At 37.3% G+C, this 23,749-nt stretch overlaps 1 protein-coding gene and 1 long non-coding RNA gene across 24 annotated transcripts in view; one reads left to right on the top strand and one right to left on the bottom strand.

Annotated features, from left to right (window-relative positions):
* Positions 1-23,749, top strand: part of BNC2 (basonuclin 2) — a 441,344-nt gene that overhangs the window by 114,429 nt on the left and 303,166 nt on the right. The gene's annotated exons all lie outside the window — the stretch shown is intronic.
* The window catches only part of LOC123592677, a 26,671-nt gene continuing 5,493 nt past the window's right edge, over positions 2,572-23,749 (bottom strand). Inside the window, exons 2-3 of the long non-coding RNA XR_006709904.1 lie at positions 20,948-21,057; positions 2,572-3,269 (exon numbers count right to left, since the gene is read on the bottom strand). This is a non-coding gene — a long non-coding RNA (uncharacterized LOC123592677). The remainder of the gene's footprint in view (positions 3,270-20,947; positions 21,058-23,749) is intronic.

The raw sequence follows: 23,749 nt of genomic DNA, 5'->3' as shown, positions 1-23,749 counted from the left end.
AAGTGAAGTCTTATAACCCATTTTAGTTGATTCAGTTTCCTGGAATTTATCACTAATATAATCAGAACACATTCCGTTAGGAATTTGTGTTTATACCAAAAACATACACTCCGACCCTGGAATATTTTTCTTCTTCCCCCCATTCAAATGAGAGATAAATAGTATTTTTTTAAAAAAGGTATATTTGTTACATCTGTAAGTGTAAGTAAAACCAATAGATTCATTAAAGATTCTGATTATGATAATAAAATTCATTGATAGATTTTGCTTCAGTTGCATATTAAATTAGCAGATGTCACATACTGGGCAATTAGAAATGCTATTAATTCTCAGGTAGGAATACTAACTTGAAAATTTCAGATGACTTTTGTGCAAAATAATGGCAGAATAATGCCCCCCTGCCCCCACCACCATGTCCAACTGTTAAGAAATTGTGAATGTTACCTGCAAGGGACTTTGCAGTTAAAGGGTTAAAGACCTTGAGATAGGGATTGCATCCTGGATTATCCTGGTGGAAGCAGTCATCACATGAATCATTAAGAGTCTTAACTTGCTGTGGTCAGAGATGTAGAGGTGGCTATACAGGAATGGCCAAATAGATACATTGCTGGCTTTGAAGATGGGGGAAGGAGGCCTCCCTGAGCTCAAGGAACGAAGTACCCTGGAGCCTTCAGAAAGGAACGAAACCCTACTAGCATTTTTATTTTAGTCCATGGAGTCTTGTGTTGGGCTACTGACCAACAGAATTGTAAAAAAGTAAGTTTTTGTTTTTTAAGTCACTATAAAGTAGTGGTAATTTATTATGACCACCATCGAAAGCTATCATTCCAATCTATATGCTTATAATTTATTGAATAAAATTATTACTGAAATCTGAAAACTATGAAGGAACAAAAGCTATTTGGTAACATGGATAATACTGACCAATTTGTAGGACTTCCTTATATATGGATTGGTACAATTCCAATTCATTTTGCTTTTTTTTTTTTTCTTTGAGAGAGCATGTGTGTGTGTGAGCTGGGGAGGGGCAGGGAGAGAGAGAGAGAGAAAGAGAGAGAGAAAATCTTAAGCAGGCTCCACGTCCAGGGCAGAGCCCAACGAACTACATGGGGCTTGGTCTCATCACTCTGAGATCATGACCTGAGCCAACGAGTCCTACACTTAACCAACTGAGCAAACCAGGTGCCACAGTTCATTTTGCTCTTAAATAACAATGAATTGTTTGTCTTTGCAACTGTTATTTTTTTTCTAGTGCTATAATTGTATGAGGACATATAGTAGACATTCAGTAAATGTTCAGAACAGTAAAATTACATGGTCAAAATTTGCATTAGTTGTTAATGTTGGAGTTTGAGAAAGGGGCTTGAAGAAAACTAGGAATATAAATGCTTGTGTTAGGTTTGAAGAAATGTCTTCAGGCTTTTGACAAATGCACCTCACATTTCTGTCTCGTTTGACAATTGTCAAGGAATTATTTAAGGGCTTATTGGAGTCAAATCCCAGGGTATACCAGGGCTCATTTCTGTCTTGATAAACGGGCCCCAGTGGTAGCCAGGTTACAGTGGCTGTGAGGAGCCTTAATCTTTCAGATAATGGTTTTTTATTAAATTAGTTGTAAAATGACAAGTTTTAAGATATAGCAAGAGATTTAAGATCAACATAAATACATACAATAAAACAGGTAAACCTACATACTTTTATTTATTTATTTTTTAATATTTTGAGAGAGAACAAGCATGAGCTGATGAGGGGCAAACAGAGAGAAGGAGAGAGAGAGAATCCCAAGCAAGCTCTTGCTGTCCGTGCAGGGCCCAATGTGGGGGCATGAACTCATGAACCATGAGATCACAGCTTGAGCTGAAATCAAGAGACGCTTAACTGACTGAACCACCCAGGCGCCCCGACCTACATACTTCTTAATTGCTTTTAAGCTGCTTCTCTACTTTCACTGGCTAATACGTTAGGATATTCAGTCAGAAATATTTGTTGTAGCTGCACTGGGAATATAGGTCTGCTATGATAGTGCTTGTTGACCCATAGGGAAGTTAGACCTTAAATAATTACAAGTGCTGAGAATAAGGACAGGGTGCTATAGGAAGAGATAATAACCTACTCTAGTCCAGGTAAAGAAACTGTCTCTGAGGGCATCTCTGCAGGTTCAGGAAGGAGAAAAGGAAAGGGATTAAAGCAATGAGAGAATGGCTGGGGCACACAGAAAATCTGGGTCATTGTGAAGGGTCAAAAGATAGAGATGCATAGGTTGGCAGATGTCAGATCTTGTAGGGTCCTGTTAAAGGATTTTGGAAAAATCAGCTATAATTTGGAGGAGAATGGTTTGGATGGGAGAAAAAGTAAATTCAAGAGAAGCTGAGGTTGGAGTCTATTTTAACTATCAAAAGATGTAGTCTGTTCTAGGGTGGTAGACATGGGGATGGAGAGTAGATGGATCCAGAGATTATTTAGGAGATAAACTAGAAGCCATTTGGAGATTGCATGTGAGTTTTCAGAGGAGGTGGGGAGAGATTGTTATGGAACTAAAATAATCCTGCCAACGAAAAGGACACCTTCTTATTGACTTACAAGAGAGAGAAAGAACACAATTTATTATTGAGTAGACATTAACAGATTTACATGCATGTAGGATAACACAAAGTGACTATAAAGTTGGGACAAAATCTCACAGTTTGTATACATCAAAGCAGAACAAAGTACATCACTGTCTCATCTTCTCGAGAGAAAAGGAGCTTCTCCTTGTGAGAGTGTTCTGTACATCTCATGAGAAACACTTGAGCTAATTCTAGTGGTTTGTTTTTACATATTGAGGTGATCTGGCATGTGACCTTGGAGATATCTCTGCAATGAAAACTGGAGAGTGGACTTAATCCCTAGAGATTTACCTCTGTTCTGATGGTTAATGTAAAGACTGAGATTCACTATAGCTCCAAGAAAATGCTCTTAACAAAATGGGAAAAGATAAAATAGTCCATCCCTTTGGACTTTGTAAATGGAAAAAAATTATTTTCCAAGGATTCAGTGGTCAATGGTGCTATTTAATAAGCTCAATTCTGGAGAAGGAGCAAATTTGAGGAGTCCTAGGGCAGCACTTGTGGAAGTTCCTTTTGAAGTTCCTGTTAGGCATTCTCTTGGAAATGACAGGTAGACAGTTGAGTACGTTTGCAGTGTAGAAGAGCAGTCTAAGCTGAAGGTAGGGATTTTGGTGGCCATCAAAGTTCAGTTGATAACTTACGCCTGGGAGTACACTGGATTGCCTAGAGAAATGGGAGGTTGGGTGAGGAAGAAAAGAGGAAGTCATGTCTTTTCTTGTATAATCATGGAGTTAACATAAGTAGATTACCCTAAAAGATTACCTCTGAAGACCTAATCATAGCAATGGTCAACATTCTCATTTTTTGTTTACTTTTTCTAGGGAATGTAGCTGAAAATTTAGGTCACACGCTCTTGTAACCTAGAATTTTGCTCTTATTTTTACTTATTTTTGAGAAAGAGAGAGAAAGAAAGAGTGAGTGCAAGCAGGGGAAGGGCAGAGAGAGCAGGCAGAGGACCTGAAGTGGGCACTGTGCTGATAGGAGAGAGCCTGATAGGAGGCTTGAACTCACGAACTGTGAGATCATGACCTGAGCTGAAGTCAGATGTTTAACTGACTGAACCACCCAGGCATCCCTAGAATTCTGCCTTTTATACACTGTACATTCTCTTCCAGTTTCTTAGGTCTCCTCTTTACTCCTTTTCCTGCGCCCCTGTGTATTCTGAACCACCCTCTCCTTTTGGGTCAGTGTGCTTTTGCATGCTGTCTTTGTCTCTCTTTTTGAACTGTTGCTTATTTGGAAATGTTTTCAGTTTCCACATGTAACTTTTAGATGTTTATTCCCTTTCACGGAGTGAGGTATACTTTTACTGTTCATTCATTGGGTCTGGTATGTGCTAGGTTTTGAGGCCACAGCACAGATCTTTGCTCTCTCATGAGGGTGGGTGAAATGAAGAGAATGGCTTTTGTGCAGATGGAAATAGGATGAAGGGAGAACTTGTCTTGTTGGGAAGACATACAGCTGATCCTTGAATAACGTGGTTTGGACCTTGCAGGTTCACTTACATGCACATTTGTTTTGATAAATCAGTGTTGTGAATGTATTTTTTCTTTCTTATGGTTTTCTTAATAACATTTTCTTTTCTCTAGCTTAGTAATATTTTCTTTATTGTAAGGATACAGTATTTAATACATATAACATACAAAATATGTGTTGACTTTTTATGTTATTGGGAAGGCTTCTGGTCAATAGTAGTGTAGTTTGGGAAGAGTCAAGAATTTATACACAGATTTTCTACTGCAAGGAGAGTGGAGCAGTTGGCATCTATAGCCCCCACATTGTTCAAGGGTAGACTGTACGTGACGATGGAACCCAAGTGCTTCTCGGGTAGATGCATTTAATAATGCTCTCAGTGAAGTGGTTGTTGCATATTGAAAAAGAGTGGGTTTTTTTTTTTTTTTTGGTACCTGTAATGGAAGGCACATTGGAAAATGAAATACAGGGGAAAATATTCTCCTATTAATATTTGCAAAAATATTTTGATCTAGACTAAAATAGAGACAATTTTTGCCCATTTATCTTATTGGACAGCTCGGTTTGTAAGTATGTTGTGTTGGGGGCAACTTTCCTGAATATCAGCATATTGGTAAATCCTGTACTCGTTGGAAAAGGCAGTGGTTCCTTATTGAGAGATACTTTTGCCACCTGGGGTTTGGCAAATAGAAAAACAGGTGGAGGTGGCATTCAGGGACATGTTTTTATTTTATGAAGGGTAGTGGCTGTGAACTGAAATACAAACACAAACAAGAGTGGGCAGTGATGACTTAGACAAAGATTTTTACCAACTGTCAGCATGAGATATTCAGTAGACTAACTGTTTTAATGGATTTATCTTAGTTTTTCTGCTATGAAAGTGTCGGTTAATAATTCACCCTTCCTTAGAGGCTGAGGAAGCAATCACATGCTATAAGCCGGCACTTTGGGGCCTGTCATTTTGCTGGAGCTCATCTTGGCCGGAGCGCTGTGCCTTGTTGGTTGTGACACAAGTGCCAAGTGTCTGCGCTTTGACAAATGGAGGCTTGGGAGATCTAAATAAGGGACGGTTAGAGTGATTCACTTCAGGTGGCATCTGGAGTAATGGATTACTGTAACTATTCATCTCCACATCAAGAAGAATAGAGCTATATGTATTTTCCAAAAAGTTTATTTTGAAGTAGGGTGGTGTTCTATATGGGGGAGAGTGTGGTAGTGGGAAGACATTATTTTCTATGGAATATTTGTGAAGCTTTAGAGAAGGGGCAAACTGGACTTACTGATTGATACCTTGGATATGTTTTTATTGTCTAGCTAAGTATTGGATGCAGATGTACCTGTAAGACTTACCCTTTGGCAGTGTGAATGTTAAGGGTAGAAACTTTGAGCCTATTACCCATACGAATTGTCACACAATTCATTTTGATGCAATAGTGAACATAACTCCACTGCAGATTTAAGTACTATTTATGTGAATTTTATTTCCCTATTTAGTCACTGAATCATATTGTGGTGTTGGCATGGTAAGTTTTGTAATTTGCTTTCTTGTGTGAAGAGTGCTTTTCTTCTACCGAATGTTCACTTCTGCATACTTTTTTAGTTAGGCATTATGTCATTACAAAGATTTACAGTTATTTAATAATGATTTATTGTAGTAATTTATTCTGCCAGCTGTGGTACATTTTCAGTGGAATTTGTAAATCAGATTTATATAGAAATTTACCAGGACATGCATTTCAGGATTTAATAAAACATACTCTTAAAATCTTTCCAAGTAGGTACTTTTATGCTAACACATTTGGGTTTAAGCTTTACTTTAACAACCTCTGTTAATGTTCAAACTCTGCTGTGTCTGTCCCACAACCATTGAAAGAGGAGTCTGTGAGATCTGTTAAAATAAAGTACATAGTTTCAGGTCATCCACTTTGCTTCCTGACCATTAGTGTCATGTAATATTTGACCTGGGGTGTTCACGTGATGTTAAGGGACAAGGAAACTTCCTGACATTAGGCTCTCTGCAGTTCCATACATTTTAATCACGATTACAATGTATATGCAGAATCATAACAGAGTGGATCTAGTAGGTTATGTTCACGTCGAAGTGTTCAGTGTCAGATTTTCTCCCCGTTTCAGAGCTCACTGGCCACTGACCATGTGGAAGACATTTAGCTTTGGCAGACTTGCCAGCTCACACTCCTCCTGCAACGTCTTTGTTATGGTTCAGATATGGCAAGATATTAGGCTTTCTTTTTTCTTTCTCTTTTTAAAAAAGATCGTTGAGACTTTGTTTGTTTACTTGATGGTATGGATGTGTTTAGAGAAGGATAGAAAAGAAGGAAAGTGTACAGATTACTTTATGACTTGTAATTTTTTTCAACCTGGTGATTTGAGAGGCTGTCTTTGAAATGCATGATTGCCAAGTAATTTGTAAAAATGACTTGTTCTCTGAGACTACATGAGAATTTTAGTTCTAAGATGAAACTGCTAATTCACAGCTTCAGTCAGCTGGTTATTTTGTCTCCAGCAGCATGAAACATCTCATTTGACTTACTGCTGCCCCCCAAACACATTGACTTCATCGATCAGTTGTTTTAATATTGTGAAGACACAGTCTTTAATGTGCCTGGAAGCTGCAATTTCAGGTGATACTTAATTGTATTTAAAGCAGTACACTTGGCACTATCTATCTAAGATGGAAGTGCATTCATTTGAAAACACCGCACCCTCCTATTTTTCCTAGTAGTTTGTATTTGTTTATCACGTTCAGGCATGAGTTAAACAGAATGTAACAAAACAAAAAGAGCCAAAACAACTTACCCTCTGAAATGTTAATTCCTTTCCATTTAGGGTTTTTGTTTGTTTTTTGTTTTATTGTGGTGTGTTTTTTTTCCCCCCAACAAAATGTGACAAAATAAAAAGTTTGTCATCTGTTGTCTTATTTCTTAAAAGATCTAATTTTTAAAAATTCTTAGAAATACCACACAACAGTTAATAACTTGTTTTCAGATAGACATGTGTCATAGTGCATTAAATTTAGATCTTTTAGTGATCTCCTCAGACTAGAAACAATCTTAACATGAATTCATTAAAAAAATATATAGATATACACACATACATAGTATGGTGCTTGGGAGTTACTCTTGATTGAGTTAATATTTCTAGAAAAATTGTTATGATTTTTCTGTGATTACTTGTATGCAGTCTGGACAAATGACTCCTTAGTATTTGATACTTATTTATCTTCATTTTGAGAAAAATAAATCTGTAGTACAAGGGAAACTAAGAGATGGGGGATGTCTGGAAAGAGAACAGAAATGGACTTTCCTTGAGAGATTTCATTGCTGATCTCTTAGATGTGCTGCATTTTCCTTGAAGGCATTTGCCACTTTTATGCTAAAGAGACCTCAGAGGAAGATTGAGCTCTGCTCTTTCTCACAGAGCACTGCAGTGCTCACAATGTACTAGGTATCTTTACCAAGTTTAAATGCAAAGGGAAAGAATATTTTACCAGTGAGTTCATAGTTCTGGATTTAGTTTTGACCTTATCGGTGTTTTAAACTTTTTCTTTTGGGGTTACCTGAGAAAACTTTAAAAATGATAACAAATTGGAACTTAAGAAGGCTCATAGTTCAGGGATGGCAAATATGTTTCATCTTGTGGGTGAATTTTGACTGACTGGAGGGGAGTGCTTTGAGAGGGTGAGGTGGGTGAGGGGGATAAAAATGTTTTGTCCTCAATTAGCAATGCTTGCCATAGCTACTGGGTTAACAGTCAATGGAATCGTGGCCTGAATTTCACTCCCTAGTATATAAACCCCCGAAAGTTACTGTAATTCTTCATTTATTCATCATGTGTTCATACATTCAACCAATCTTAAACATCCCTGAATATAAGGCAGTGTGCCAAACATGGTAAGAATGCAGAAGTGGAACAGATGTGAGTTTAAGTCTTAATGGGTGGGAGCCTTACTTGTTCATTAACAAAAATGTGAAATGTGGTAGGCAGCAATTTTGGAGAGACTATTCTGGTCCAAATCAGAAATACTGAGTTCTAAGAAAGGGGTATTCAGTTGCAGAAATCTGGCAGTTTCTAAAGCTTCTTTGAGAGATAACTTATATTTACTGATTAGGTATGCTGGCATTCTGGAGGGATACCCATGCCCATTTGTCATGGATAGATGATCGCCTTGTCAAATGTATAGCCTCTATGTGACATTTTGATAGTGAAAGGCAAATGTAGAGGTGCTATAAGGGAAATATCAGTCTGTAGGTGAGTGGTAACACCATATGCTGTTGGATGAGATGCGAACCAGAAATACATGGTAGAATCAAGGATAGAGCATAATTTTAGTGTTTACACATTTAATAACTTCCAAATATCTTTAGGTAGAAATATTTTAACTCTATAGTACATATATGTGCAAAATACCAAATTATATATAATGCATAGATTAAGTATTAGTCTTAGGAGGTCCCTCCACCATTTTTTAACTGGAAGTCTTCAAATTATCTGACTCCTTTTCTCTGAAAGTTGAAATTTATTAAACATAAATTTTAAGATTTTTTAAAAAACAAAACAACTAAATTGTGTTTTTGTTTCTCACTGTCACTTAGTTTAGGTCTTCATATTCTGTGATGTGCTGACCATTTTCTTTTAGTGTTCCACTATAGGGTCAAGTGTAGTATAAACAGATACAAAACCTACAAACTTTCTTGCCCTTGGAACTTACATTCTTGAATACAACACAAATCCCCTGATTGAATTATCTCAGCCTCTGAACTTTCTCTTTTCTGATACCTCTTGCATACTGTTCCTAGACAAAAGAAAACTTCTATTATTTAACTTTTCTGTTCAGAAACGTAAAGCCTAAATTTCAAGGCCTTTGTAGTATGCCTGTGTATTTTCTTTCTAAACTCCTCACTTTCTAACATTCTTCATCTACCTAAGGAATGGTGCTTTTTTTTTTTTTTTTTTTTTTAGTTTATTTAAATAAATAAATAAATAAATAAATAAATAAATAAATAAGTGAGTGAGTGAACAGAGCAGGGCCAGAGAGAGTGGGAGAGAGAAAGAATCCTAACCAGTTTCCCTTCTGCTGGCACAGAGCCAGATGCCGGGCTTGAACTCATGCACTGTGAGATCATCACCTGAGCTGAAATCAAGACTTGGACACTTAACTGACTGAGCCCCCCAGCCGCCCCAAACAGTACTTTCTTACCCTTACTCTTATTCATGCTTCTCTACTAATTTGGAATGTTCTCTTTGACTTTTGATATTCTCCTTAGCCCAAGAAACTCAACTCCTATCCTTTGCTTGACCAAATTATGCTCTTGGAAGCATTGTAGCTAATAACACAAATACTGTACACAAGTGTGTACAGAGAAATAGATCTCCCATTCCTACTCAGAAGTAATTTCTATTTACCAGATTTTTAAAAGTATTTCCAGGGGCATCTGGGTGGCTCAGTTGGTTAAGCATCTGACTTTGATCTTATGGTTCTTGGGTTTGAGCACTGCATCCAGCTCTTTGCTCACAGCTCAGAGCCAGGAGCCTGCTTTGGATTCTGTGTCTGTCTCTCTGTTCTTCCCCCACTCGTGTTCTGTCTCTCTTTGTGTCTCAAAAATAAATAAAACATTAAAAAATAAAGAAAGGTATTTCCAGAAATAGCTTAGTCTAAATATAGAAGTATTTATTACCCCTTCCTTAAGTTTTCTCTTTTCTTTTTTTTTTTTTTTTTTTTGTAATGTTTATTTTGAGAGAGAGTGAGTATGAGTAGGGGAGGCATTGAGAGAGAAGAGAGAGGGAATCCCAAGCAGGCTGTATGGTGTCAGTGCAGAGTCCCACGGAGGGCTCAAACTCATGAATGGCAAGATCATGATCTAAGCTGAAATCAAGAGTTGGACACTTGGGACACCTGTGTGGCTCAGTCGGTTGAGTGTCTGGCTCTTGGTTTTGGCTCAGGCCATGGTCTCATAGTTTGTGGGTTTGAGCCCCAGGTCAGGCTTTGTGCTAAGTGTGGAGCCTATTTGGGATTCTGTCTCTGCCCCTCCCCTGTTCACCCTCCGTCTCTCTCACAATAAATAAAATAAAATAAACTTAAAAAAGAGTTGAACACTTAACTGAGCCACCCAGGTGGCCCTTCTCTTTTCTACTTTTAACATGAGTGGGAGTTTACCATATTTACTATTTTGTGTCTGGTCTCTTGTGATTTATTTGGAGATGTTCCTCATCAATACTCATAGCTTTATTTCATTTTTGTTGACAGCGGCTTAATATTCCTTTGAAAAGGTTCATGGTAAAATAAGACAGCAAATTCTAGAAGTGTGAAAAAGGCAGATATTGAGATATAAGAAGTAATTATAGCTAACTACAAAAGGACAAAATGATAAATTTTTAAATTAAAAAATAGAGTATTTCCAGAGATTCTTTTTTTTCCTCCAAGAGTAAACAGAGACCCCATAAGCCCTTAGAAGCCCTGAAGGTACCACTACATTTTAATTTGATGTTCAAAATGAAAAAAAATTTTTTTTTCAATGTTTATTTATTTTTGGGACAGAGAGAGACAGAGCATGAACGGGGGAGGGGCAGAGAGAGAGGGAGACACAGAATCGGAAACAGGCTCCAGGCTTTGAGCCATCAGCCCAGAGCCCGACGCGGGGCTCGAACTCACGGACCGCGAGATCGTGACCTGGCTGAAGTCGGACGCTTAACTGACTGCGCCACCCAGGCGCCCCCAAAATGAAAAATTTTAATTAACAAGAATTACCCTATTTAAAAAAAAAAGGTATATATACAACACCTTTTAAGAAAATTCTTAAAATTGCAGAAACTTTAGAAGGCATTGCAGGATATTGGGATGTGCACATATTTTGAACTCAGACCAAATTGGTTTTGAATCCCCATTTTGACACTTAATATGAGACCTTAGCCAAGTGACTTAACTCTCTTAGCTTCAATTTCCTTATTGGTAAAATGAAAATAATAATACCTATCTTATAGGACCTGTGCAGAACAAATGAAAAAGTAATTTATGCTCTTCTTGGCACACAACAGGTGCTCAGTAAACGTATGGTAACATCCCCCAGCCTCCTTGTCTATCCAGAACTATTAATTTCTTAAGGGCTCTGGATGTTGAGATCTTACTGTAATTGTATCTTTTGTAATATTCATCACAGTGTGTTGTACATACTGAGCATTTCAAACTTCTGCACTGATTTATTTCCTCTCACTGTTAAGCGTCTGGTTTGGTTTTTTTCATACTCTGCACCCAAATCCCCAAATCTCTAGAAAGAAGTACAAAGACACATACATGATCACATGTACCATATGAAGCTGCCCAATAGGCAGATGTCAGAATCTCAACCAGTGATGTGCTTGTAAATGTTTAAAAATGGTTTATGGGGCAGGGGAGCTTGGATTTGTAGCATTTGCTGATTGCTGTGGTATAAATATTCCCACCATGGCCGATTTCAAGTTACCAGGGTGAAGTCAACTGACTTGTAAAATTCCTGAAAGTTTAATAGTCTGTTCTTACAAGTCAGTGGAGCAGCTGTCACACGCTGCTAGATTTCTGGACCACTGCTTTGAACTCTGATGTAAAAGCAGTTAGGGAAGCCCAGGGCTCAAAAAATGGTCCATGCTGTACCACCATCATTTTTTTTTTCCTCTTCCTTGTTTATATAGTAAAGGAGTAGGAGTAGATCAGTTCTCTAAACATTTTTGGCACAGCATTTCAGTTCTGTGACGGTATCTCAGACTACAGCGGCCAAAGGTCCCAAGCTTTGTGCTTTTTTTGTCCTACATATTTAGTGTGAATTTCTTTTTTTTAAAGGTCTCTACTGGTTAAAAGTGTTTGAGTTTGAGAACCACTGGTACTTAATAGCTCTCACAAAGCCTGTGTCTGTAATTGTAACAGAGGCTCTAATACAGTGACAGGTAATGGGTTTACTCACTGTATAATGTAAACATATATATGTATGCATATATATAATATATATGTATACTATTATATACGTAATATATAATATCATATATATTATAATATATATTAAACATATAATATATATGTATACTATTATATATGTATATATGTATATGTATATTATATACACATCTATTATATATTATACTATATATACTATACTATATATATACTATATATGTTATACTATATTATATACATATCTATTATATATGTATAATATATACTATTATATACGTATACTACTGTAATATATATGTATACTATTATATACATATATATGTATATACACTTGTGTATATGTGTGTGTGTATATATATATTTAAGGCTTAGTGAAATGCAAAAGGGAACTTAATGAATTTGTGTTGTTTTTATAAGAGGTAAACAGAAAACAGTTTTGGTACCTTTAAAAAAAGGTATGACTTTCACTTATGTGTGAATGAATTCTCCATATAGATATGTCAGGTTAATGAGGTGTAACTTATAGCCAGGATTTACAACTTCAGATGGCCTTAGTGGCCAGGCAAATAATGGAATTGAGGTAAACAGTTGGGGTCTAATGTAAAGAGTGGTGAAGACTCTGCTCATCTGTGAATACATGCTGAAGAGAGTAGCTTCTGCTCCACTGCAGCAGAATGTTGTAATGAAGGGACACAGGTTTCCGTTGCTGTATCTTTAGTTCCCTGAAACTCCACCCTTTGCTTATTCCCATTCCATCCCCAGCAGCTGGAAAGCCAGACTTTAATTTAAAACTTCTTGATTTTTTTTACATGTTGGCCAATAATTAAGCACACATACATGCATACGCATACACACTCATGTAGGAAGCCAAGCAAAACAAACTAGGCCTCAGGGCCAAACTTGGCCTGTGGGCTTATAGTTTGAAATCTCTTTATGCACATATGTATAAGCAGCAACTAATATTTATTGAATGCTTATGTTCTAGGCACTCAGCTAAACTTTTTGCGCTAATCGAAATATGTAATATTCACAATAATTAGGTGAACTATTATTTTTTTTATACTTGAGGAATTTTGGCACTTTGAGAGGCTAAGTAACTTGCCAAGAACACATATTTATTAAAAGGTTCCACAGGTATTCAACGTCAAGTAATCTGACTGTAGAACTTTGGGACTTAACCACTGGGCAAAACTGACTCCATCGATGGCTCTCTTTCCTACATATGCTATCAGCACACACACAAAACATAAATAACTGAATGTAAAGGGTAAGTAGAGATTATTGTCTGATGTTAGCTCATCTGTGTGCAGTGATACAGTTTGTGCATATGTGTGCTTGATGTGATAAAGCACAGGAATGCTATATGCTTTCACACTTTGTAAGATTTTTCTGATAAAGCTTAGTGAGGCCAGTGTGTAATTTCACAGGGAGTTTGTATTTCTCTATGTTACAAACTAGACATCCTGAGCTGTGGGGCCAACATTGTCTCTGTCCAAGGGCAAAAGTTCCCTCACTTCTCATTGCCATAGTTAAACCCCACCCATGGAAATGCTCCAAGTCCTGAGTGATGATCACTTCCTCTGGGCAAGGGTATGTAGAATAAAAGTAAATCTAGCAGGAGGAGTAAATCCCAAAAGACAGAGATAAGTACTTGAGGTCAGAGACTGCATCTTTTATAGTTTGTCTACATACCAAACTCATTAATATGAATAATCATCTGAGCTGTAGTGGTTGTGGTAGCAAAAGTAATACAAGAAACAAGTCTTGTCTTACACTTCTACATTAACTCTTCATTATTTCTAGGATTTGGGTAGATCTTTGAGAAAGTGATGTAAAATCAGGTCTCCGCCATATTTCTCCTTTATTTCTACTTCTTTTTCCTACCCACATAAGATGTTTTTCAACCTTAAAAACTCCAGCCTATAGGGGTAAAACCATAAGACTCTAGGAAGAAAAATGAAAACAGTGTGTGAGAATCTATATATTTATCCGTTTGGGTTTTTCCCCTGGGAGATTTTGGAACACCATTAGACACTGTAAACCTCTTTATGGTTTATTCACTCGGTGTGGAATGGGAGAGAAAAAAAGCCAGTCCCTCTGGCAGTATTCTTCCCAACACTCTATACCCATCATGTGAATGGAAAGAACCCAAAACCTTCATTTTCAGAACTGTATCTCAGCCCCTGGCTCCTGGAGAAAACCAGTGTGGTTCAGATGTGGGATGGGAAGAGTGGTTTGCATTGGCACCAGCCTTGCGGGTGCTTTGGGGCTGGAGTACACTCAGCTGTGGGTTACAGATGCTTGATCTCCAGTATTAATGTGGCCAACATGTGAAACCATGGCACCCACAATACTACACAAAGGTCCACGCCTCTGATAGTTTGGGAAATAACTCCCAGCTGAAGAATTCCTTCATGAAGGGCTGGAATACATTCTTGAACAGAAAGTCCTTTTCCAGAGGGATAAAATCAATCAGGAAAGAGGGACCTGATGATGTTGGATTGAGCATCAGGACTGTATCATAGGTTGTCTATGGTCTTGGGGGCTTTAACTGAAAATAGAAAAAAAAATGCTACCCTAAATGTTGGATTCATGAATGTTCAGTTCCATGCCATACATGTAGCAGACAGCTTGTGCACTTAAACCATTATATAGTTTCTTCGGAGATGTCAAGTGCAAACCGTTAATGGTGGATGTCATCTGGCATGATTCAGGGCACGTTTGAAATGTTTCCACCAATTTTTATTTTCCTGAGCCGTCTCCAAGGTTGGTAAGATTAGAGACAACTATATAGAAGAGAATGGAGAGGGGAGGATAGGGTTGGGTTGTGTTCTCTGTGTAAATTCAATCACCAGGACTCTTTTCAGGACACAGAATTTATGTCTCTTCTCACCCAGGAGACCTGTGCTTCCTTCTAATGGTACACTTCAGAGAGCTGGATATTTCCATCCCCCCACTCAGGTAGTGTGCTAGTTTTCTCATTCAGGTACAATTTCTAGTGAAATAGTAGTTTATAAGTATTCAGAAGTTAGTTTATTGACTCTTATTGCACTTCTGAGCACCTAATAAATAATTTATTAGTCTGATGGATATGTGGCTACCTAACTATGGGGCATGAAATATGCACTGTTTTTCTAATACACTGTAGGGAGACCTGTTTATAAAGTATTTAGTATTGGTTTTATAATGCACCGTTGACAACAGGAGACCACGAAGCTCAAAGATCAATCTCATTTTGGCCCACAGTATTAATGCTGCTTTATAAAGCTTTATGACAGGTCACTTAGACAGTGGTCCTCACAGAGAGGACTCTGTTAGGTAGGCAGGCTGTAGTGGTTGCCAGCGCAGCAGATGAATGTCTTTGTCCAAGTCCCTGAGGTGACTGTTTGGCGATTGCTGATGTTGGCCAGGTGATGGAACTCATCATTTCCCTGCTCTCTAGAGAGATCCTGGGCTCAGAGTGCCCAGTTCTGCTAATGCAGCCCTCACTAATTGTGCAGAGGGTTGGTGTGACTTTAGACCACAATTGCAGTCTTGGAGATAAGAACCAGGCAGTAAGTAGTGGAGCTTAGCTCTCCTCAGCTTTGTCTCATTTGTTAATGAAGTGACTTTCTTCCACATCTCCTGCTCCTTCATGCAAATCACATATGTGACATAGCATAAAGATTTTTGATTTTTGATTGCTTTGGGAAATTTCATTTGCAGTACATGTATAGACATTTAAAAAACACTACACAGTAAACACCTAGAATCAAGGGACAGCTAAGTAAAGTGTCAAGTCAATTCTCAGTGTTTTTTTTTTATAAGAATTATGTGCTAAAGGAATGCCTTATAAGGGCAGTGATTTACAATGTACTGTTGCCTATTAGGGTGTTTGTTTTGGAGCAAGGCATTTACCAGTTTTGAATTAAGAACTCCTTCCTGGGGGCGCCTGGGTGGCCTAGTCAGTTAAGGGTAGGACTTCTGCTCAGGTCATGATGTTACGGTTTGTGGGTTTGAGCCCCACATTAGGCTCTGTGCTGACAGTTCAGAGTCTGGAGCTTGTTTCAGATTCTGTGTCTCCCTCTCACTCTGCCCCTCCTCTGCTCATACTTTGTGTGTGTGTCTCTCTCTGTCAAAAGTAAATAGATATCAAAAAAACAAAACAAAACAAAAAACTGCTTTCTGGTTCTAAGTATTCTGCTTCCCAAAGTGGGAAGTCTGAACTACACTTCTTGAATCCAGTCTGCTTGCTTGTAATTTCTCGAGATTTTTCGGGAACCAAGGCTTGAGTCCCTTTTGCTGTTTGCCATTTCTTTTATTCATTTCTCTTTGATTCACTTTCATTTTATCCTCTCCAATTGGACCAAACTCTTTCTACCTTCTGGTCTTTTATTTATCCTGTCAGTATTTTCTGAGATGATCACTTCTTTTGTGCAGATATCATTTATTGAGGATTTACTGTGTGTTAAGCATTCTGTTAGGCCCTGGATTACCAAAGGTAGATAAAACACTCTACGTTTCAACAAATGTAGAATTTAGTTGGGGAGATGGGTAGTAAATTGGTTATCTGACATGAGCACTCTCAATACATATGTTTTTTAACCACAGGATTTTTTTTTTTTATATCTCTTACCTTTGGTTTCTGAAAAAAAAATTTCCCTCTCCCTTCAGGGGCACCCTTTTTATTTATAGTCTTGATCATATTCTCTCCTAGGACCCTTTTATATCATTTTCCCTCTGGCTTAGATCTTCAATATCCTTTTCTCCACTGGCTTTGTCCCCTTTGCCTATGATGCACTCTTTTTTTCCCCCTGTAATGAGTAACAAACTGTCAACACACTAACACAGCTTCTCCCAGGCCCTGCAAACTTTTCAGACCACCTTTTTCTTACTTTACTTGCTTGCATTGCAGAATTGCTCCAGAATGTTTTACCTTTTCTGCGTCCTTGTCTTTATAATTTGCTTACTTCTTAACTCATTTACGATCCAGATTCTGTAACTTTCATACCAATTTGTCCATTAAGAGCTCTTTCTTGGGACACAAAATATAATTATAAAATATTACAACCACAAATATATCAAGAAGAATGGTATAATGAACACCCATTTGCCCAGGCAGAAGAACCTAACATGTAAAAATACATGTGAAGCCCCGGGTTACCATATCCTTTCTCCAATACCTACCCCCACATTCCAGCATTATTCTGATTTTGGTATTTATCATCCCCACCCATTGTGTTTTAAACACTCTTACTGTATTTACTACTACTTACTACTGTGCTTCGTTTCACTATACTCTAAATATAGCATTGTTTTTTTTAAACATCTGACCATCCTTTAAACTCGAACTTCTTGTCATTCAGAACATTGGGCAATCACAGTGCCCTTGTTAATGCTCCTTCTGTCTTCTTCCACAATAACCATAGGTGTCCCCCAAAATGCTGACCTTGGCCTTGGTTTACCTTTTGTGTTGCTTCTCTGTAGATGGCTCCAGATCTGACAACTCTAGCGTCAGTCTGTTTTCTGAAGATTTCTAGCTGCCTTGTCATTAGTTTGATCTCCTGTTTCCCCACACAGAGCTCTAACTCAGCTTTCTACAAACTAGATCATCCCCATTTCTTTTGATTCTGCTACCATTTCCCATGCACAGAATATTGTAGCTTTAGTGTCATCTTTGTTCTCATTTGTTACCAACATTTTATCAGTCATTCTTGTCCCCTGGGTTTTATCTCCACATTGTATCTGCTCTTTTTTTTTTTTCCTGGCTCTAATGCCTGTAATCATTTTACCCAGATTATTATAATAGCTTCCTAATTGGTGTCTTTGCTTCTGTCTTTTCACACTTCAGTCTGTCTGTCATGCTGTTGCCAGATAAATCTTCTTAGTGTATACAGTAATGATCATACCGTGCCGCTGTTGAGAAGCTTTCAGCAGTTTTGACTGTTGGTGGATAACAGGATAAATAGCAACTCTTTACAGTGGAGTATAAGACCCTTCCAGTAATAATAGTTCCTATTGACCAGTCTGTCCCTTTCATTCATCATTGCTCTACACAAATCCTACCTTATCTTCAAGGCAAATTAGATCACTTCTCTAGGAATATTATTGGTTCTTCAATTCCAGCACAAATACTGCTTCTGCTTAGAAACTTTCTTTTACCACACCAGCTGGAAAGAATCTCCTTTTTCAAGTCATCTAGGATTCTGCTGCTGCTTCTCTTATCACATTCTGTTTTATTAAGGTTGTTTTTGTACATGGCTTATCTTCTGTACTAGATTGTAAAGTTCATGTGAGCGAGGACTATGCCTTAACTTTCTTGTTCCCTACACCTTCCTCTACTTGGCAAGTAGGGCTTTGATCAGTATTCTCTAGCAGTGACTAAAAATGTTTCAAATGTCCTTCTTTATAATAAATGGAAGAAAAAGGAGCAAGAAACTGAGCTATTGAGGGCAAAAGTGTATCCTTTATCAATTAGCAAATTATTCACGTGTTTCCACTTTGTCGTTTCCATTCTCCCCAGGATTTGTTTATTTAACGGTTGGCTGCTGTCAGCCTTGGACACTAAAAACACTTAAAATGTGTTTGGGTAGTCAGAGGAGTATGCTATATTTGCAATTAAAAACAAACAAACAAACCTGTCTTGATACACTCTGTGCCTCCAAGTAATACTATTTTGCAGGGTACATGTAATTTCCTTCCCAGTCTCAACAGGTACACTTTGTGCTCACCCCAAATTACCTATCCCCAAATAGTCATAATTACAGATCATAGGACAATCTCAAAGAGCAAAACTGGCAAGCATAATTCACGACCCTGTGTTGTATATGATGTTCTTTTCTGTTTGAGCCATTTGGATGTACTCACATTCTTGTACTGCCTAGTTAAGGTATCTTTCACCTAATTCTTTCTTCCACCCTTTTACTGCCTTTCACGTGTATCCTCATTCTGTGAAACTCAGATATTTACTTGATTCCTAATGTTTCTTACCTCTGACGAAACTGTTGCAAACAGTACATTTAATGGCAGTTATTTGATTAATTTTTGATTGTGATAAATTACCTGATGGCTTTAGTCTCTTTTTTTTCTCCCATGGCGTTTTTTTTTCTTCCTTTTCTTTCTTTCCTATAGGTTTAATCTATTGTTATTATTATTTTTGATAGTAGTGCCATTAACAGTAGCAGTAGTAAACTTTAAGAAGTGAAATATGCATTCAGAAAAGTGTACAAATCATAAGTGTATATAGCTTGATGGATTTTTACCAAGTGACCATACCCAGAACCACCAAGTAGATAGAGATACAGAATATTACCTGTACCTTAGAAGCTTTCGTTGTGCTTCCTGGCAACCACTACTCCCCACCGAAGATCAGTTCTATTCAGACTTAAGATCCTGTTCCTATTTTTAACGTGCTCTACTGAGTTTCTGATATCTTCTGGGTTTCTTAATTTGGAAACCATTTCCAGGTTCACTCAAATTTATTTCAACATGTTTCTATTTAAATATGTATGGATATAACATAGTCTGTTGTTTTACAAAGATTTTGGAACTTCAGGTGTATTGGTATTGCACTTTTTAAATTTGTTTTCTAGGTTTGTGAATTTCATGTAAGTGGGTACCATCAATAGAGTTGCTTTATTTCTTTTTTTTTTTAATTTTTTTTTCAACGTTTATTCTTATTTTTGGGACAGAGAGAGACAGAGCATGAACGGGGGAGGGGCAGAGAGAGAGGGAGACACAGAATCGGAAACAGGCTCCAGGCTCTGAGCCATCAGCCCAGAGCCTGACGCGGGGCTCGAACTCACAGACCGTGAGATCATGACCTTGCTGAAGTCGGACGCTTAACCGACTGCGCCACCCAGGCGCCCCAGAGTTGCTTTATTTCTATGATAACTCTAAAAAGCAGTGTTGGATTTCCTGGGTATCTTTGAGACTCAATCTTCCTTCCTGACAGTAATTTAAACTATTATTAGGACATCTTCCGTGGGGCTGCAAGCTTCTCTGTCCACAGACTTTAGAAGGAAGTAAATAAATTAATACTATCTTTACATTCCTTGCAACTTCTCATGGTGATACAGAAGTAATACCCCACTAGATGCTCCCCGGCCTGTTTTTTAATACTCATTTAAGGAAACACATCACTGGTTCTTTCCTCTAGGATATTTTCTCATAAAACATTGACTTTAGCTTATGGTGGAAAGAAGCCACTGTCAGTTTGACCTGACAGAAAATGTATGAAGTTACTTTTTTGTTTTCAAACCAAAACAGGATAGGTAAAATGTTTGATCTTTTGGAAGTTTAAGATTTGTGCTGACCTCAAAATGCTTTTGCATTTGCAAATGTCTCAATTGTAAGTACTTATCATTTCCCTAATATTTTATAAACTACCTCATCTACCACACCCTACCCAAATCTTTTGATTTTTAAATTTTTCACAGTGTATCAAGGGATTATGGCGTTCGGATATATACTTGATGTATTTTTCTGAAACTGAGCCCCTGATTAGGCTGTCAGCAGATGCTATATCACATTGATTGCTCTAGTTGGTACAGAGACAAGTGTCAACCAGAGCAGTTTCTCCCTTATGCAAGAATAATAATAATAATAATAATAATAATAAAAAGATGCAGCTTTTAGGTGTTGTTTGCTTATAGGGAATATTTATGCCACTGTTTAAAGTGATTTAAACTTTGGTCATATTCATATTTTTCTTAGGCGTGCTTTCCTTTCTTGGTCTGAGGTCACATAATGATGTTTTCAGTTCACAAGCTTTCTCCCTCAGTGTAAATGATCAATTTTCTTTTTGGTATGGCACTTATTATTATTATTTCTTGTCACATGCTCTGATGTGGTATTCCTGTGAGTAAACACCAGAGCATTTAGCACCCACAATGCTTTGGCCAAAAACAAACCAAAAACCAAAGGCATGCCTGCATGTCTTACTTACAGTTTGGACCATGATCTTGTCCTCTGAAATCTTCAGGCTATTCTGGCTGAGTTTCCTATATGTTGAAATGCCCAGCCAAGGTTGCCAGGAGCCATCTGGAGAAGGTGTAACTGTAAACACGAAATAACATGTATGGTTTTAAAGCAGACTCTTCATAGAGGAGAGAAGAGACTGAGACTGGTCATCAGAGATAACAATACTTTTCTTCCTTCATCAGAATCTTTACAGATCCTTAACTGTATTTTGAACTAGTTAATGCATGAACTTATGTCCTTAGTTTTTAAGAGCATAAGCAATAGAATAGATATCTCCAAACAGGAAGACTTATAGAACATATAAGCGGATACTAGGTTAGATTCAGTAGTTGGCGTGTGTGATCATCTTTCTAACCTGGATTAAAGACTGCTACCTTAGCATGAAGGCATACTAGCCTTCATGTTTGGCTAGATCATCTAATAATTTGAAACATGAATGAAAACTGTTAACTTCTAAGAAAGAAAAGTTTTCCAGTTTTCTTAAAATTTAAATACCAGGATCCATGTAGTGTATTCCAGAAGTTTTTTTCATGATCATTAGATTATACTGCTATAGAATACTTGGCTGTTGAAAGAGGGGTGTTTCACCCTTTACAAGGCTACTAATGGAAGGAGTGTAGGAACAAGTGGAGAGTACAGGGATGTAGGTGTAAATGATATGTGAGTCCTAATTGTGAAGAAGGACACCTTAATGTATATTAGAACTCTACTTGAAGAGGTACTCCTTAATTTCTCTTCTTTCCTTTCCCCCAACATGCAGGCACAGCAGGGTAATATTTCATTGTTCTGTGTGGTTTTTTTTTTTGGGGGGGGAGGTAAACTTTTCACTGTCCTCCCATCAAATTACATATCTGACTCAAGGGAAAAGAGGCAGTTTCGATTATGATATAATTATTCACAAAAGGAAAGCCTCAGTTGGAATTATTGTTAGTTTTACTTTTTCTCTCTTCTTTTTAGTGAGTCAAAAAATTGGATCCCTTCACCTAGAAAATGAAACTTTACACGATAAAGTAGGGATGGCAGGTTTCACAAGGCAGAAAGGTTGCTGTCAACTTTTTTCCTTAGGAATATGGAAATTTGGGTGGATTATCTGTTCAGAGGAGGTTTCCTTTATTAATTCTTTTTCCTTTTTTCACTTAAGACATCTGTTAACATTTCACACAGCCCAACAGATGTTGCAAAGCAAGTCCCATACTTTGTTCTCAAGAAAAATGACATTTCCTCAATTGGTTCCCCCCACCTCTGTGACTGGGCCCAGCCTGCTCTTTCTGCATAATTTGCATGTATTAAGTTATATTCCTTAATGCCATACGAATTTGTAGCTTCGGCATTATTTTTATATGGGTAAAGTCTGATTTGACCAGAAACTAGTTTACATGTTGCTTTAGAGTTAAGAGAGGCCATACATAACTTAAAAAAGTTTCCTTTGAGAATGGCAACCTAATTCCACATATAGGATCGGATAGCCAGTTAATAAAATATTTTTTATATAAAGTAAATGAACTACAAAAGCTGGAGTTGTTTTGCCATAAGGAAGTGCTGATTGTCATGCGATGTGGAGCGTCATTTTTATTATTTTGGCAAGAACAGGGACAGTTTTGTCTTGACAAGCCATTAGATGAATACCAGCATGTGTCACATGAAAAACCACTGATCTTTAACCCAGCTCTGTACTTAACCAAGCCTTGAAAATGAATAGTGAATAAAAGAAGAGCAAAGGCCAGTTTACTGTCATTACAGATTACAGAATCTGTTAACAGCTGCTGAACGGAACCCAGGGAATTACAGGTATTGTTCCGTGAACCAGCAGAAGTCCTAGAGATGCGTGTTATACTGTGTATATAAATTATATACATTTATTTGATATTTGCTCAGGATTTACATTGCTGGGAACATAACTAGAAAAAATGAAAATCCTTGAGTACTTTCTCAGTATACTAAATGCATGCCTGTATCACAAAACCATATATATTTACATATAGCTGTCTCAGTGAGGTTTCCCTGTCCCCCAGTTATAGAACTTATTTTAATAAAGCAATGTTCTTTTAAGAAATCATCAGTAAGTATTAAGAAATAAAGAAAATATCCCCACACCAAGAAAAAAAAAAGACCCAGAAACATACATGCAAAGCAAAATCCTTTGTTCATTTGTTTCTTCAAGTGTTCATTGTGGGTGATATATTTTTTTTAATAGAGGGAAGAACTTAAATCTACCTCAATACCCAAATATTGAAAAGATCAGTAACATTTTAAACAGTCAGTTGTGGGAATTATTGCTTACAGAGCTAACAAGAAAGAACACACTTTCTTACTCTGCTGGTGGAATTGCATTGTGCCTCCCTATAGTCTTGTTATCCCATACTAACTGAAATGCAAATTCTTTGCAACTAATTGGATCTCATTGAGGGTACATGCACAGTATGTAGTTATATGCAAAAAGGTTTAAAAAAATACAATCTTTGTAATTACAACTTTTAATTACTATCTAAAACATTGGCATCTATAGTATAGGTTTAGAATAGATGTGTGTCTAACTTTTTACAGATTACTCAAAAACGTGATCTATGAAATGCTTAATAAGGTACCAGCTCAAAAATTAGAGGAAAAATGTTTACAGCAACCTATAAACTGGATTTTAATAAAGTCCTGTGAAAATAAGGACTTTTGTTTTAAGTTTAGAATTTAGTGTCTTAGAGCCAGTACACTAAAGTGATGTTAATAGTGTAATCCTTTTCTTGGAACATTTTAAATGTTAAAACAACATAAA

This window comes from Leopardus geoffroyi, chromosome D4 (genome assembly GCF_018350155.1).
Source record: "Leopardus geoffroyi isolate Oge1 chromosome D4, O.geoffroyi_Oge1_pat1.0, whole genome shotgun sequence".
In the NCBI taxonomy this organism is placed as follows: Eukaryota; Metazoa; Chordata; class Mammalia; order Carnivora; family Felidae; genus Leopardus; species Leopardus geoffroyi.
The sequence above is the reverse complement of the archived record's forward strand: the minus strand, read 5'-3'. Positions and strand labels throughout refer to the sequence as shown.